Source organism: Ambystoma mexicanum, chromosome 7q (assembly GCF_040938575.1).
Source record: "Ambystoma mexicanum isolate Mex_15411 chromosome 7q, UKY_AmexF1_1, whole genome shotgun sequence".
NCBI classification, from domain to species: Eukaryota; Metazoa; Chordata; class Amphibia; order Caudata; family Ambystomatidae; genus Ambystoma; species Ambystoma mexicanum.
In genome coordinates, this window is record NC_090941.1 from 354517220 (window position 1) to 354534985 (window position 17766).

Here is a 17766-nt window from a genome sequence, read left to right on the forward strand (position 1 = left end):
TACCCTCGTCGGATTCTTAGGTCCTGTGGCGACTTCTGAAGATCCAGTCCCAAAAGCCCTGCTTTTATGCAGAAAACCCCCATTCATTCAGCCTAGCTGTCAATCAAAACACGCCAAGTGGTGACCGGGGTGGCTCACCACTTGGGCCAATCACACCAGCGTGCGTCTTGAGTTGGCAAGGCAACTCAGTCCAGCGTGCCTAAACCCCCTCCCACACCCCCTGTGGTACCCAGACAGAATGGCACCACTTTGGAGGGCTTCTGTGTAGAAGCCCGCCAAAAGTGGAACAAAGGGTTCAACCTTTGGTTTAGGAGTCACAGAGACGAACACAGACGCCATTTTAAAAACCGAGTTCTGGCAGAAAATACCAACCGATAGATTTATTTAAGACAAATAAACGGGTGGTATGTTAGAGATTGACGAGAAAAAGTATCAACCTCCAACAATGGGAAGAATCCCATAGGGTTATATTCGGGGTCGAATATAGCAAGTAGTTTCCACTGCCACCAGCCAAAACTCGACGAGGGGGGACGGGACAGTGCCCCCTCGAATAACAGACCCAGGGGTAATCGAATTACCCCTACCAGTACGTCCACAATAGGATGGTTTGTACTAGTTCTGTTAGTAAATTGAGGTCTAGTAAAGCCAATGGTGACTTTACATGCCCGGGGAGACAGTAGTCAGTCCCCGGGTATGGAGTCTATGGTGGGGATCCTCTAGGACGCCCCAGTGTTACGGCACGGAGGGTGCGGTGTAACACACATAATAAAACATATGAGACCCTATGGAGTAAAAGACCCCATAGCCCATAGAACACATTGAAATTCAAAGGAATTACACGCATTCATGTCCAAGAGTGGGAGAAAAGAGTCTCACTCTTGGCAGGATGGAAAAAACAAACTCCAGAAATCCATCAAAGCTGCTGGGGGACTCACTAGGTTAGGAAATTCAGCCTAAACAGAGAATTCTCCCTAACAGGGATTCCACTGGTGCTAGTGGTGCAGTGCAGGACCAGGGACAGGAGGCAGCACAGGCCGCCGCGGAGGTGCCTGTGTGCAATCATGTCCCTGATCCTGTCACTGCATCTTCTTGCACCAGCAGGGATGCCTACGTCCAGACCCGTTTTCAGGCAGGGGATGAGCTTACAACAACTGGCCTTCCTCTGCCTGCGGACGTGCCTATCCAGGTACGGGTTGAGCCTGTCCTGACTGGTGTGGCGTTGCGTCAACGGGCCATGCGAGGTGACCTGCAGTCTTTTCATGAGGAGACTGCACGTCATCTCGAATGGCTCGTTGACCGCGCCGGCCTACTGGGACAGGTCACCCAGGCCAGATTACTCCGTTTGCTGGAGCTTGTTTCGACCCCCTCCTCAACTGAACACCCTATGCGCCAGTCGTCCTCCGTGCCATCTTTCCACCCATTTGTCACCTGAGTGCCCTGTGGAGCTGCCTCTGACGGTGCGGCCAGGCTGGTGGAGGACACATCCCTGCCACAGTCGGGAGTCGGACGTCCAGCAGGGATGGCTACATCAACGATTGCACCCCGGCTGGTGGAGGATGTGCAGGCAGCAGGAGCCAGGGCACGGGCACAGGCACAGCAGCAGCAGCAACGAGGTGGGAGCCATCATGGCTCGGGGCCTTCGACATCGGAGGAGCAGGCATCGGCCGGAGGGCAAGAAGACCCAGGACGGGAAGTGTCTTCCGTGTGGCAGCGTTTGGGCCATGCCATAGATGCAGAGCGGCAGGGGGCGGAAGAGGCACGGCTCACGATGGTCAGGGCGGAGAACTCCATGCGGAGTGCACTGAGGCGGGCCGAGTGCCTCGAGGCAATCCGCAGGGAGTTGGAGGAGAACATGTCGTCATCCCTGCGGACCCTCGGGGCCATGGAAGAGGACCGCCTCTGGGACATTGAGCAGGAGTTCGATGATGCCCTGGCTCGGAACATCCAGAAGTGAGCCGTCGGAATAGCCCGCTTCCCTTGTAAATAGTTCTTTAGTGTTAAGTTTCCTTTCGGTTTTGTTTTGTTTTGGGGAGCTTGGACAATGCCCCAACTTCTTGTATATAGTTCTTCATTAGGTAGGATTTTATTTTATAGGTTTCATTTAAAGGATTGGGCACATGCACCCTGGATGTTCACTTTGTACATAGTTTGACAAAGGATTTGGATTGTTGATTTTTTTTTCCCATGGATCAATGGTTTTTTTATTATTTTTGCACCTTGGATTTATTTTCTCAGACTGACACTTTGGAGACTTGCTTTTGGATTGCTTTTCATTTGGATTTCATGCATCTTTTTCATTTATTGGACATGCTGGATTTCATTTATTATTTCCAATTTCTTCTGTTCCATTTCATTGCCTTGCTTTTCTGTTTAATACATTATCATATGGTACTTCAATGTGTGGTATTCTCTCTTTGGTTTCATGCATGTCACAATGTGTGTTTTATCATTCACATGCTGTCATTGTGTGCGTTTGACGGATATATGTTGATGTGCAGACTAGCCATTTGGGATGCATCATGTGCTGGTGATTTCTTTGTGGGGTGGATGTCATACCTGGTGGTGTGTTCGGACTGGGGTGGCGTAGGCAGTGTGTTGATGAGGCATGGGGGCCATGATTATGGATCGTCATGAGGTGTTGGGGGGACATGTATGGGGGCCTGATGGCAGGTGCCCTGCACTGCTGGGGGGTGGGGGTGCTGGGTGACATGAGTGGGGGCCTGCTGGCAGGTGCCCTTCACTGTTGGGGGGTGGGGGTGCTGGGAGACATGAGTGGGGGCCTGGTGTAGGGTGCCCCTAGATGCTGGGGGGTGGTGGTGCAGGGGGACATGAGTGGGGGCCTGCTGGCAGGTGCCCTGCACTGCTGGGGGGTGGGGGTGCTGGGAGACATGTGTGGGGGCCTGGTGGAGGGTCCCCCTGACTGCTGGGGGGTGGGGATGCAGGGGGACATGAGTTGGACATGAGTGGGGGCCTGGTGGAGGGTGCCCCTGGATGCTGGGGGGTGGTGGTGCAGGGGGACATGAGTGGGGGCCTGGTGGAGGGTGCCCCTGACTGCTGGGGGGTGGGGATGCAGGAGGACATGAGTTGGACATGAGTGGGGGCCAGGTGGAGGGTGCCCCTGGATTCTGGGGGGTGGTGGTGCAGGGGGACATGAGTGGGGGCCTGGTGGAGGGTGCCCCTGACTGCTGGGGGGTGGGGATGCAGAGGAACATGAGTTGGACATGAGTGGGGGCCTGATGGAGGGTGCCCCTGGATGCTGGGGGGTGGTGGTGCAGGGGGACATGAGTGGGGGCCTGCTGGCAGGTGCCCTGCACTGCTGGGGGGTGGTGGTGCAGGGGGACATGACTGGGGGCCTGCTGGCAGGTGCCCTGCACTGCTGGGGGGTGGGGTGCAGGGGGACATGAGTGGGGGCCTGGTGGAGGGTGCCCCAGGATGCTGGGTGGAGGTGGTGCAGGCGGACATGAGTGGGGGCCTGCTGGCAGGTGCCCTGCACTGCTGGGGGTGGGGGTGCAGGGGGACATGAGTGGTGGCCTGGTGGAGGGTGCCCCTGGATGCTGGAGGGTGGTGGTGCAGGGGGACATGAGTGGGGGCCTGCTGGCAGGTGCCCTGCACTGCTGGGTGGTGGTGGTGCAGGGGGACATGAGTGGGGGCCTTCTGGCAGGTGCCCTGCACTGCTGGGGGGTGGGGGTGCTGGGAGACATGAGTGGGGGCCTGCTGGCAGGTGCCCTGCACTGCTGGGGGGTGGGGGTGCTGGGAGACATGAGTGGGGGCCTGGTGGAGGGTGCCCCTGACTGCTGGGGGTGGGGGTGCTGGGAGACATGAGTTGGACATGAGTGGGGGCCTGCTGGCAGGTGCCCCACAGTGCTGGGGGTATGGGTGCAGTGGGACATATGTTGGACATGAGTGGGGGCTTGCTGGCAGGTGCCCTGCACTGCTGGGGGGTGGGGGTGCTGGGAGACATGTTTGGGGGCCTGGTGGAGGGTGCCCCTGACTGCTGGGGGGTGGGGATGTAGGGGAACATGAGTTGGACATGATTGGGGGCCTGGTGGAGGGTGCCCCTGGATTCTGGGGGGTGGTGGTGTAGGGGGACATGAGTGGGGGCCTGCTGGCAGGTGCCCTGCACTGCTGGGGGGTGGGGGTGCAGGGGGACATGAGTGGGGGCCTGGTGGAGAGTGCCCCTGGATGCTGGGGGGTGGTGGTGCAGGGGGACATGAGTGGGGGCCTGCTGGCAGGTGCCCTGCACTGCTGGGGGGTGGGGGTGCAGGGGGACATGAGTGGGGGCCTGGTGGAGGGTGCCCCTGGATGCTGGGGGTGGGGGTGCAGGGGGACTTGAGTGGGGGCCTGCTGGCATGTGCCCTGTACTTCTGGGGGGTGGGGGTGCAGGGGGACATGAGTGGGGGCCTGGTGGAGGGTGCCCCTGGATGCTGGGGGGTGGTGGTGCAGGGGGACATGAGTGTGGGCCTGCTGGCAGGTGCCCTGCACTGCTGGAGGGTGGGGGTGCTGGGAGACATGAGTGGGGGCCTGCTGGCAGGTGCCCTGCACTGCTGGGGGGTGGGGATGCTGGGAGACATGAGTGGGGGCCTGGTGGAGGGTGCCCCTGACTGCTGGGGGGTGGGGGTGCTGGGAGACATGAGTTGGACATGAGTGGGGGCCTGCTGGCAGGTGCCCCACAGTGCTGGGGGGTGGGGGTGCTGGGAGACATGAGTGGGGCCTGGTGGAGTGTGCCCCTGACTGCTGGTGGGTGGAGGTACTGGGAGACATGAATTGGACATGAGTGGGGGCCTGCTGGCAGGTGCCCCACAGTGCTGGGGGTGGGGGTGCTGGGAGACATGCGTTGTTGATTAGTAGTGCAAGGTGACATGTGGCTTGGCTGGGGGGCATGCCCATGGTGGATGGGCTGCCTGCGGGACATGAGCAGGGGTGCAGGGTAGTCCCCTGTGGTGTGGGCTGCCTGCAGGGGCCTTGGAGGGTGTAGAGGGAACACCTGGGAGGTCCCACCCGGCCAATTCACATGTAGTACTCCCCGGAACCCCTGAAATACACGTACCCTGCTGAGATCGCGTGTGAGACTTCCCACGCACCCCTGAAATCCACGTACCCAGGCCAATCGTGTGTGGAACTTCCTGCGCACCCCTGAAATACACGTACCCTGCTGAATTCGCGTGTGAAACTTCCCGCGCACCCCTGAAATACACGTACCCAGGCCAATCACGTGTGGAACTTCCCGCGCACCCCTGAAATACACGTACCCTGTTAAATTCGCCTGTGAAACTTCCAGCGCACCCCGAAATACAGGTACCCTGCAGGATTTGCATGTGAAACTTCACGCGCACCCCGAAATACACGTACCCAGGGCAATCGCGTGTGGGACTTCCTGCGCACCCCTGAAATACACGTACCCTGCTGAATTTGCGTGTGAAACTTCCCGCGCACCCCGAAATACACGTACCCTGCAGGATTTGCGTGTGAAACTTCACACGCACCTGAAAATACACGTACCCAGGGCAATCGCGTGTGGGACTTCCCGCGCACCCGTGAAATACACGTACCCTGCTGAATTCGCGTATGGAAATTCACGCGCACCTTGAGATACACGTACCCTGCTGGAATCGCATGTGAAAATTCACACGCACACCGAAATACACATACCCAGGCCAATCGCTTGTGGATCTTCCCGCGCACCCCGAAATACACGTGCCCTGATGGAATCGCGTGTGAAACTTCACGCGCACCCCTGAAATACACGTACCCTGTTGGGATCGCGTGTGAAACTTCCCGCGAACCCCTGAAATACACGTTCCCCGCTTGGCGTTTGCCGTTTGGCAGCCCTGTAAACTGGTCCAGGGTTAGTGTAGACATTTGCGATGAATTGGGGATTTTGATGGATTTTCCTTGCGCGAGGGCGTTCTTGGGGGCGTAACTGGCGCTGCTGCAGGGTCGCTGCGCCACTCTGCGCCACGGCTGGTTTTGGAGGCTAAAATCCATGAATACGCTGTGCGATGAAATGGATTTTATCGCACGTGGCTGGTGCAGTGTATCGCACGGGGACACTGTGCGCCAGCCGCGTGCGCCACTTTTGTGCGAAATTCTATGAATTACCCAGTATGAATTTGTGTCTATAATGACTCTTAATTATAAGAAGCCACAAGCCTGCCTTACTTTGTGTCCATCTAAGCAGCTGCAAAGGTTTATCCTTTTGTTGCGGCTGAACCGGTTGCCAGTTCTAGCCAACATTGATGGGACATTGAATCTTCCAGTCGAAGATAGATATTGCAGAATGTGTGAGAATCTTGAGAGCATGGAAACGGGGAAACATTTCCTAACTGCATGGCCAAAGATGGGTCCTACATATATCAGATATTTGAGCCCACTGGTCCATAAGTTGGACACCATAAAGAAACATGATTAAATGCATGTTGGAGAATGTGAGGAGTTTTAATTAACTAAAAAACATTAAATAAATTACTGCTATTTAAGTGAATGCAAAGTCAACTATTCCTTAATACATCCTTTATCAGCTTCAAAATATCAGTGTCCACCTTATAATGATCTTCTCAAGAATACAATTCCATGTAATCTCGAACATGTGCTTATTAGCCCTTTGCACTCGTTTAAATAGACTACACTCCCTCAGGTTGGCGACCCTGGGTCTGGAAAGTAGCAAGATTGTCTCCCTTTTAAATGTTTGGCAATAAAAATACCATGTGTGATTGAACCAATCAGACTGATGTATTTCCTTTTGACATCTCTGACTCAAGGATCCATCATCAACGGGCACCTCAGGGTCCCATGTACAAAGAACAGATAATAAATACCTGAAAGAGCAGGGCACTATACTGCTAGACACAAGGATGCTGTTGCAGAAATGACCTATTTTTGTATTCTGATGTGTACAACAGATGTTTATTAAATGATGATTTTTGCCTGCCAAATCAGATTTGTGGAATTCCCAGAAATGGTGGCTCCTAGGCCCCTTAGTAGTAATTTAAAACAATTCTCTGGTGCCATCTATCCCTCAGGGTGCAAAAGGGATCACCTTGTACCTGAAATGTATAGGGAATCCGTTTTCCTATTCTAGAGCAATTTTGATCAAATCTAAATTTTGGTAGCCACCTCACTTCTGCTAATCTGCAGGACTGATGTTTGCAAGGATCCTCATGGTTTGCTAAAAATACACAGACAAGGTAACCAGAGTCAAAACCATGATTGCAACAGGCATGCAGCTTAAATATACCTCTAAGGGTAGTGTATTAGAAGTTGCCAGTAGAGTTTCATGCAATTTGAAGAAAAAATACTTTTTACCCTAGAATCTGGTACGGGTCCATGGACTGTGAACAATAAATATGACATGGGATAGAGAAAACTGAGTAGCCTAGAGACTGGATGATATGATGATGTGTGAGGGGCTAAGATACTGAGATATAAACTATGTAAAGGCTAGAAACAGGTCAGTGGGCTTCACCCCTTGCAAAAGATCTTTGTGCAGCAGCAGGCAAACTGCTCTCCAAGGGGGCAGGCAGGAGAGGCGGGGGAGGGGTCCATGAAGATACATTTTAGAGGAGTACCTGGCCACAGGCTAACTGATTTGAATGTGAATATATATCATTTGGAGGTGCCCATGAGAATGCATATTGTCTATAGGATGAGAAGGACTTTCTATAGTGTCGTAGACTCAAGTTGCTTTTGAAAACATACACTGATTAAATAAGCCCTTTTCTAGATGTATTTAATATCCATATGTTATTTTTCAAACTGTTAATCATGCCATTACATATTATAGGGTGGCATTTGCCGCACTATAGTTAAGTTGAAACCATTGTACTTATACTTTTAGCAAAATTATATTTCTCATGTCTTTTGACATCTGGGAAAGATTTGGATGGTATTTTCCAAACTAAATGTTTGTCACCAGCCACTCTAAACTAGACTTTTTGGGGAAGATTTGGGGAAAAATGTAAATGTTAGTAAGAAAACAAAATAATGCTGTGTTGGGCCTCTTCCCATTCACTTTCCCTTAGAGAAAAAGTGTCATTTGTGGGAAGCTGTAGAACAAAAAACAGCAGGACGTATTTGAATTGAATAAGAAACAACTTGGACACAAAGCAATGACTCGAATTCCGGGAATAGTTTGGGGTAAATCCGTCCACTAGTTTTTAAAGTATTCGACTGGGAAGGAAAAAAATCTCAAAATAACTATATCTCCCATGGAACTTTGCAGCAGAGGCTTTTCAGAAATAGAAAGCCACCTTTTTCTTTCGTTTGATGCAAGCGATGCCCACGATAATACCTTCAGCCATAGCCACCGGCTATGGGTGAATGTTATGCCTAGTGGGTTCAAAAGAAAGTTGTTGGAGCATGGGCACCAAAGAAAACTATTGGTGCAACGTGTACAGTGGCCACGGCTGAAGGCCATGGCTAGTGAACCCCAACAAAAACATATTGGTACAGCAAGTACATTGATTAACAAAATAAACACAGCTGCACACCTAGATGTGTATATATGTAACCTTTTTGGAAAATTGAGTAAAGTAGAGAGGTGCAGAGGAAAAAGACACAACCCTGACACTAGGTTGTGATGATCAAGAGAACAAACAAGATAGAGGCTGTCCACGGTCTGTGGAACACTCACGTCCCCTGCACACTCACGTTTTATTCCAAGGACAAACAATAAGTAAAACTATTTCAATGTTCTAGTTTAGAGATAATTTGCTTAGCCAATTTAAGTATTTATATATACAAAGATAAATGTTGGTCAATGAATAGAATTAGAAAATTTCTTACACCTCTTCAGCTAGTATACAATCCACAACTTTCAAAATTGTTCACAATTTTATTCATACATGCTAAAATGTGTGTAACTTAGTTACTTTTTTCAGATAAAAAGTCATATACAATAGTCCATATTTTTACAACATTCCCTTCATATCGTAATGTACAGATAACTGTCTCTGTATGTAATTATGTTGACTATTAATACAACTGCTCAACGCGTTTCGGGAAGTATATTCCCTTCTGCAGGAGCAAATACGTGAATTTTTGCAATTTACACAGGTTGTGATATTCTTAAATTCTTAGATTGTTCCTGGGCATTTATTTGATAAAAAATAAAAAAATAACATGAATAAGTAAATGACTTTCCAAAGTCTTATTGAGTAATCAATGTTTGATATTGATTTATCCACCAATTGTGCGGTATCCTACCTCTCATTGGTGCCTCAAGGTCCTCTCTTTTTATTATAATTTCTGAGTTAATTAGAATTGAATCTCGGGTTCTGTTTATCTCCCCAGGAATCACCTAAAATGATGATTTAATTGTGTTCAAGTCATGACTGTATCTGTATGTAAATTTATCACTGCCATGTCATGGCAGTGTTTACTATTCGCATTCTACCGAAGTCTTAGGAACTAGAAAAGACCTACTTCCAGAATGGAGAAGGTCCAAGGTTACGGTCAGCTTCTAGTCATACTGCTGTAGTATGATTAGATACTTAATCTTTCCAAGATCCACTGGTATTTTCAGTAGCAATACACCATCTCTGCAAGAGATATATTTATGCTAAACATAATGTTCATGTTTTTCCATGAGTCATCAATGCAATTCATCAATCGATAGTATAATGAGTGCAGATAATAACGTTATTTTTTTACCTTAAAAAACACAAAGTTATCTTTCCTCTGACGGACGTATTATAGATGATAGCTCTCTCTCTTAAGTGTGGTGTACTCCTAATTTAATGTAAATACAAGATATAAGAGACAATCTTACTCTCTACTTGAAGATATTCAGAGAGAAAGGAAGAGCGTAGGTTTATTTGTGAGACTTACCTGTACTTTTCACTATGGATGTCACTCAGTAGTGTCATGTAAATCATACTTTGCCTTGGATAGTGGTTGTAACCTAAAGAAAGGATACAGGGACGTAGCAGAACTTAGTCTGTGGTTCTACGGGATACCTCTATTGTTCTGGTAGCTAACAAGATTTATTGGACTTTTACCTGGAGTTACGAAATGTAGGCAAATCCTTGCTACTGCGAATCTCAAGGATTCCGCGGGTACGAAATCGCAGAATGCCAAAAGCCCTTAGTGATTGGAATGACGTGTTAATGCGGGAGCTTGATGACATCAGATGAAAACACAAGATGTCATCACGTCTAGCGTGGGTCTAACAGTATAGTCAGGTTTGTCAGAAAAAGTATGCTATTACTGAAAGAATGATGAGAATAGTTGCAAGATTATGAGCGCCTGGTAAGGTACTCATAATAGAAGAGCCCGAACATTTGGAACCTGTTGGTAAACAAGCCAATGTTGTGATCTACATTAGAAGGCAAGTGGAATCTATTGAAAATGAATCCTAAATGGAAGTGTATGTCATACCTTACATTCACTGTCTGTACCTCTGTCTGTACATGCATTCTCTCTATCCCCACATATTCTTCTATTCTCTGTACCCCCATGCACCCACCCTATATCCACCATCTGTACTCCCACCCACCCTATATCCACCGCATTTACTCTCATTTACCCTACATCCACCTTTTCTATTCCTATTCTCTATATTTCCACGCACTATATTTACATCGTCTCTGCCTCCATCCACTTATCCACTCTCCCTCAATCCATCCTGTGCAACTGTCTAAGAAGCAGCCACCCACTTCAGGGGGTTGATTGCTTGCTCTGTTTACTGCTGCACAGTGATAGGTAAATGCGTTTCCGAGCCTCTATTCTTACCACAGCCCCTGCTGGTGGATTCTTGGACACTCACCTGGGGGTGAAGGGAATGCTCTGCAAGGTAGGGGTGACAAAATAAATGTCACATTGGTGAACCAGATGGGACAATGTTCATCCTCACCTACACCCTAAAATATTCTCCCAACTCAGCTACTGAAGAGGTGTTAAGGTGGTGCCTACAGGCCTTGTGATAAAACAAATAATATACACTACAGTGAAGAGTAGTGAAGATCAGGGTATATTTCTAAACAAGTACTCTTAACAGCTATCTAGCTAAGAGATACTAGAATGGCTAACCCACATCCTGATGTCCCTATACCAGTAAACTGTGCCATGTAGTAACCAGGTTGTTACAAGAAGGATGTGTTAGAGATGGCAGCACACACTTCACAGTGGCAGTGGCTGTGCCTGGATGATTCCCATTGGAAACCCTGTTTATATACATGAAGACACCTGGTGATAAGCCAGGGGACGTGTTTGAACCCGTACACATTAGGAAGGATCTAGACAAAATACAGTTACACTGTATGGGTATCCTGAGATAGCTTTGTGGCAGGTAGATCACCAAAACTGGTTTCAAGGGGGCTTGACATATCCCACTTCTAGGGCTAGACATGGCCCAATCTTAGAACACATCCTTAGTTTTCACCCAAATAGGGGTCAAATGACCCATATACCAGGGAGCACTAAGACATTCCGGTGAGACATTTTGACCCTGTCAGCATTCAAGCTGCAACAACAGCTACCACACCAGTAACTGCAGGGGAAAAAAAAAACACTTCCATACCTTCCATTCCAAACCGTCTAAACCTTATTGGGCACCTGCCCCTCAAGGCAGGATGAAATCTATAGATGACATTCCACTAAACTGAGCCAGCTGGAGGCAGCCTAGCCTCAAGTCACACCTCAGCAAAGGCAGTGGAATCTAGAAAGTATACTACTAACAGGTTATAATCCACCTATGGAACACTGTGAAAGTTGAGTTTCAGTGTATAGTTGGTTGTACCTTCATTGAATTGGGACTCCTACAATTACAGCACTAACCATCATTCTGAGAGAGCTATTGAAATCTCAGGGAGCAGAAGCAGTAATTAGTTTAGGACTGGCAGTAACCAAGGGCAATTATTCCTTTGATAGATTTAGTAGTCATGCCCCTCATAAAAGGTGAATCAGTAAGACTAGAAGTCTTCAGACAGCTAGCCGTATTGCCCAATGACCAGGAAAATAAACTCCAGGTTGATCCCATTGTTGGAGCTACTTAAATGTCCTTAGACAGAGGTCACCTCGGTAGATCCCTCAGAGAAGGGCAAAGGAAGGAATTAGCAGAGAGTAAGCACTCTACAAGGGCACCACTTACTAGCACCACTGGTATCAGAAAGGATAAGAGCCAGACAGAAATGCCTTCTAAGCAAGAGTCAGGAAGGGAAGGACAGGGGCTTCCAGTATGCCCCCAGCCAAAGAAGAAAGGGAGACCTTTTGTAACAGGGCAATATCTGTAGAAAGACATGTTGTGTAGTGACCTTCTGTGTGTGTGTGTCTGGTAAGGGAAGGAGATGTGTTATGTAGTGGCTGTCTGTGTAATCCTGTCTTGCTGTGAGCCTGTGATGTCACATGGAATGTCACTGTGTGGATGGTGGAATGTTTATCTGAAGGTTCCGTACTGAGGCAGTTAGAGCTCCCCTGCCTGGGTGATGGGGCCAGTGCTGATATGGTCCAAACTCTCATGTATTTATCCTTCCTGTAACCATGTCCTTAAGTTCCTGTAATAAACCTAAGATGTAACCAAGAAAGCCTGCAAGTCACTTCATAACAATGGCGACGAGGATGGCTCTAAGGAAGAATCTACGCACATGCTGAAGAAGCTGAAAGAAGCTGAAGTCTAAAGGAACCTGCTGCGGGGGGTGCAGGAGAGAGGAGGACAATGTGTTGGTCAGCACTGCCCCCAAGACACAAGTAAGTCAATACCCATCACCCAGGTTTAAGGAAGGGAGGAGAAGCTCTAAGGAACCATATGCCTACAAGCTGGAAGGGGAGCTGAAACAACGGTCAGTAGAGGGAAGCTCAGTTCCCTAGGAGCTTTGCCCTAGAAAGAAGGAGTCAGTAGGTGGGGCTAAATAAGTCTGAAATACAGGGACGTTTCCTCCACTGATCAGATGTAAGACTTTCCTTGAGGAGTTAAAAAGGGGAGATGCCCTCCATAAGGAAGCTGAAGTATAGATTACGATAAACTTTCGTAAAGTGGAGGCTTTTACAGTGTTGTGGTGCTTTATGGGGTCTCACTGTTAAATGACCGTTGGTTAGCTGGAGCTCAGCGTTGCTCCATGGCAAGATACGACTGGTGACGTCACCCATGTTACATTGGGAGTTGGTGATGAAAAAGAACAATGAAGCCAATAGTCCCGTATGTAATAGTGGCGAGCGTAGTTTAGGGCAGCTACGTCAGGAATTCGCGAGCAGATGATACGCGGCAGCCAGAAGTGAAGAGTTTCATGCGTAGAGTAAAGGACCTGTTCGGAAATGGATGGCGTGACATGTCACATGGCAGCATTCAGTAGCAATCGTAATCAATCTGTTCCGCGTGTATGGAAGACGCACAGGATTTCGTGGCGATCAATGGAGGCGATCAGAGTCAGTGTTTTCCGCGTGGGGGAGGACTCGCAGCATCGCAGGTGCGCGGCGTGGCGGCGGGTCTTGCTGTCGTATGGAGTGGACTAGCAGTATCTGGAGAAGCATCGGATGAACTTGTTGCGCACAACAGATCAAGCTGCTCTCTCTCTCCGGGGCGTCTGGTAGCAACCAACGGATGTGGTAGGATGACAAGTCTACTGTATTAGAAAAGCGTCTCTCCCAGCAAACTGTTTCTCCGCGCAACAATGAATGGTTTGCATATGCAGCGAGGAAAACATGGCGAGTGATAAGGTTGAAGCGTTGAAGATATGGAACTGGTTCTGAGTACCGTATAATTAGAAATGTATCCTTTGAACAAATTCATTTTGATGTCGTAGTGAAATGTGGTTTAGTATCGAACCTGCATGAGTTGTAGCTTTTACTTTTAGTGAATGCTGTGTCATATGGTGTGAGATAGAAGTTACAATTGGAGGATTTGCAGGTTAAGGGTGTTCAACCATGGACTCCTAGGAAGTTTATGCTATTTTAACATGCAGTTTGAAGTGTGCCGTGATAAAACCTAAGTGTGTAGTGATTGATGTGTGCTGGCAGTGCTAACGAAAGAATGAGCTAGCATAACATTTTGAGGATTTCCAGGTTAAGGGTGTAGATCAGCCGTGGACTTTTAGTAAAGTTAGTGATGTTTATTGAGTCAACATGCAGATCGAAGTAAGCCCTAAAGAAGAAGTGAAGTTCTGAGTCTGTGTTGTATCTGTTGGAGTTGCATGTGGAAGAGTGGGCTAGTTTAAACTTTTTTTAGGATTTTCAGGCATGTTAATTGCTTTACAGCAATATGGATTTATAGGTTTGTAGTGGTCCTACTTAGGGTCATAAGATGGCCATGGTCTTGTAGGACTGCACAAGTCAGATTAGGGTCATAACCTGGCCATGGACTTTTAGAACAAAGATATTGAAACGTAGGTTGTTCTACGGTTTTGAGTTGCGTTTACATTATACTACAGTCACAACAATGTATTTAAAAACTGTGTAATGCAAAAAAAAAAAAAAAAGGGCATGAAGGTAATATGAGGCAGGTTGTCACTCAGAGGTGGCGCCTTTGGTGTGTGTGGCTCAAATGGGTATTTGAGGGAGGTAGCGCCTCCGGTTCTTGTGGCAAAATGGGTACTGAAGTGAGGTAGCGCCTCTGGTGTGCGTGTCACTAGGATGTTTGATGGAGGTAGCGCCTCCGGTTCGTATGCGAAGAATTGTATTGGAGAGAGGTAGCGCCTCTGGTGTGCATTGACCCAAGTGTACGTGAGGGAGGTAGCGCCTCCAGCTTGTGGAGCATCCTGTTGTGCGAGAGGTAGCGCCTCTGCCAGTATGGAGTAGGGCTGGTATCATAGTAGATTAGTGTCGCGTTGGATTGTTTCCACAAATATGTAAAGGAGGTAGCGCCTTCGTTTTTATGATATTTTTCCTATATTTTGCTGTGCCAAAGACTGCACTTTCTCCAGACAGTCTGTTTGGCTTAGTACCCTTGTAATGCTGTTTTGGGTCATCAGTGGTCAAATGCCGGGTACGCAGATGGACTTGGGATGTCTGGCCAGTGTCTCATGGTGATCTGTGGTATTTGAACGTATTGACTAATCTGGTTACACCTGATAGGCTGTGTCTTTTTGGAATTTTGTATTGTTTTGCCTCTGTGTGTGGGTGTGTCTGGTGAGGGAAGGGGATGTGTTGTGTAGTGTCCTTGTGTGTTATGTACTGGCAGTCTGTGGTAAGGGAAGGAGATGTGTTGTGTAGTGACCTTCTGTGTGTGTGTGTCTGGTAAGGGAAGGAGATGTGTTATGTAGTGGCTGTCTGTGTAATCCTGTCTTGCTGTGAGCCTGTGATGTCACATGGAATGTCACTGTGTGGATGGTGGAATGCTTATCTGAAGGTTCCGTACTGAGGCAGTTAGAGCTCCCCTGCCTGGGTGATGGGGCCAGTGCTGATATGGTCCAAACTCTCATGTATTTATCCTTCCTGTAACCATGTCCTTAAGTTCCTGTAATAAACCTAAGATGTAACCAAGAAAGCCTGCAAGTCACTTCATAACAAGACACATTGCAAGTTCCAGGCAAGTAGCTGGTTGGGGTAGGAGACCCTACATAGGCAAATGTTTTGAGAAGAGTACCTATCAGTTAAGGGATAGGACACAGTTTAGGCAACCACGAAGATACCGAGATGGAGAGTATCCTTCTTCTCCATCAAAGAAAGAGAAGAAACAGGGCTCCGCACCCAAGGGAGAGCAGAAGCATGTCAGGAGGGAGGAGAAGAAAGGAAAAAGAAAGCAGCTTTAAGAGTGGACAATAGCAAAACAAAAGAAGTGATGGCTGGAAGGTTTTGAATTCATCTTAACCTCTGGCATTGCTCTGGGTAACCCTCGAGACCATATTTCTTCACCTGCAAAGCCATTACAGAATGGGAAAGACCATATGCAAATCAGGATTGGTTCCACCCCAAAAAAAGGACAACAGTACAAGCATCACCAAACATGTTATGGCCTTGGAGGGCCTCAGCTTGGGTCTTCAGGCCCAGCAGGCACAGGACCCATGTTTCCGTATATCCGTTCCACATGGGTTGACTACAACAAACCGTTCTCAGACTGCAAACCATTACAGGAGGGGAATGACCATATGCAAATCGGGATTGGTCCCACCCCAAAAAGGTATGTGGAGAGACAGCTCCGGCGGGGGCAGTTGTTCCCGGTGGTGGATGCAAGTCGGGGCTTTGCCAAGAGAAGAGATGATCTCGTCGTCGAAGGAAAGTTGAAGATCGTTGCACCACCAGGGAAGAGACCAGCCGCAGAGTGCTCCGTCACAAGGCACCACCTTTTGGTCGCGGTATGGGCTAGTGGCTATCCGGTTGCTGGGGTGCTCAGCACGGGCAATTCGACCACTACGCCCTGGAAGCATAGAAAAAGCAAAGGGGACTGGTTGTGCCCACCAGTCAGGGGAAGAAGACTCTCCGGCGGGGAGATCTCCTCTGTCGTCGGGAAGTGGTGAGTCGGTTCAGCAGGGCTCCAGCGGAGGTGTCGTCGTTGCAGGTCGGCTCAGCTTTACCCTCGTCGGATTCTTAGGTCCTGTGGCGACTTCTGAAGATCCAGTCCCAAAAGCCCTGCTTTTATGCAGAAAACCCCCATTCATTCAGCCTAGCTGTCAATCAAAACATGCTAAGTGGTGAGCGGGGTGGCTCACCACTTGGGCCAATCACACCAGAGTGCGACTTGAGTTGGCAAGGCAAATCAGTCCAGGGTGCCTAAACCCCCTCCCACACCCCCTGTGGTACCCAGACAGAATGGCACCACTTTGGAGGGCTTCTGTGTAGAAGCCCACCAAAAGTGGAACAAAGGGCTCAACCTTTGGTTTAGGAGTCACAGAGACAAACACAGACGCCATTTTAAAAACCGAGTTCTGGCAGAAAATACCAACCGATAGATTTATTTAAGACAAATAAACCGGTGGTATGTTAGAGATTGACGAGAAAAATTATCAACCTCCAACAATGGGAAGAATCCCATAGGGTTATATCCGGGGTCGAATATAGCAAGTAGTTTCCACTGCCACCAGCCAAAACTCGACGAGATGGGATGGGACAGTGCCCCCTCGAATAACAGACTCAGGGGTAATCGAATTACCCCTACCAGTACGTCCACAATAGGATGGTTTATACTAGTTCTGTAAGTAAATTTAGGTCTAGTAAAGCCAATGGTGACTTTACATGCCCGTGGAGACAGTAGTCAGTCCCCGGGTATGGAGTCTATGGTGGGGATCCTCTAGGACTCCCCAGAGTTACGGCACGGAGGGTGCGGTGTAACACACATAGAAAAACATATGAGACTCTATAGAGTAAAATACCCCATAGCCCATAGAACACATTGACATTCAAAGGAATTACACACATTCATGTCCAAGAGTGGGAGAAAAGAGTCTCACTCTTGGCAGGATGGAAAAAAACAAACTCCAGAAATCCAGCAAAGCTGCTGGGGGACTCACTAGGTTAGGAAATTCAGCCTAAACAGAGAATTCTCCCTAACACTCGCCCCCCCCCCCAGGCTAAGGGACAGGAGGTTTTAATCCACGCCTGGATGAATCTCATACCTCTAGTCGATGACATACATCCTAGAGAGACCATCAGCATTTTGCTGGTGACACCCTGACCTGTGCTCAATGGTAAAATCAAACCCTTGCAGGCAGATCGACCATCTCAGTAGTTTTGGGTTTTCCCCTTTCATTTGCATTAACCATCTCAAGGGTTGGTGGTCAGTCTGAATGACAAAAGTAGAACCCTACAAGTATGGCCTAAACTTCTTCAGAGCCCACACGATAGCAAAGCACTCTCTTTCGATTGTTGCCCACCTTGTTTCCGGATCCTTCAGCTTGCGGCTGA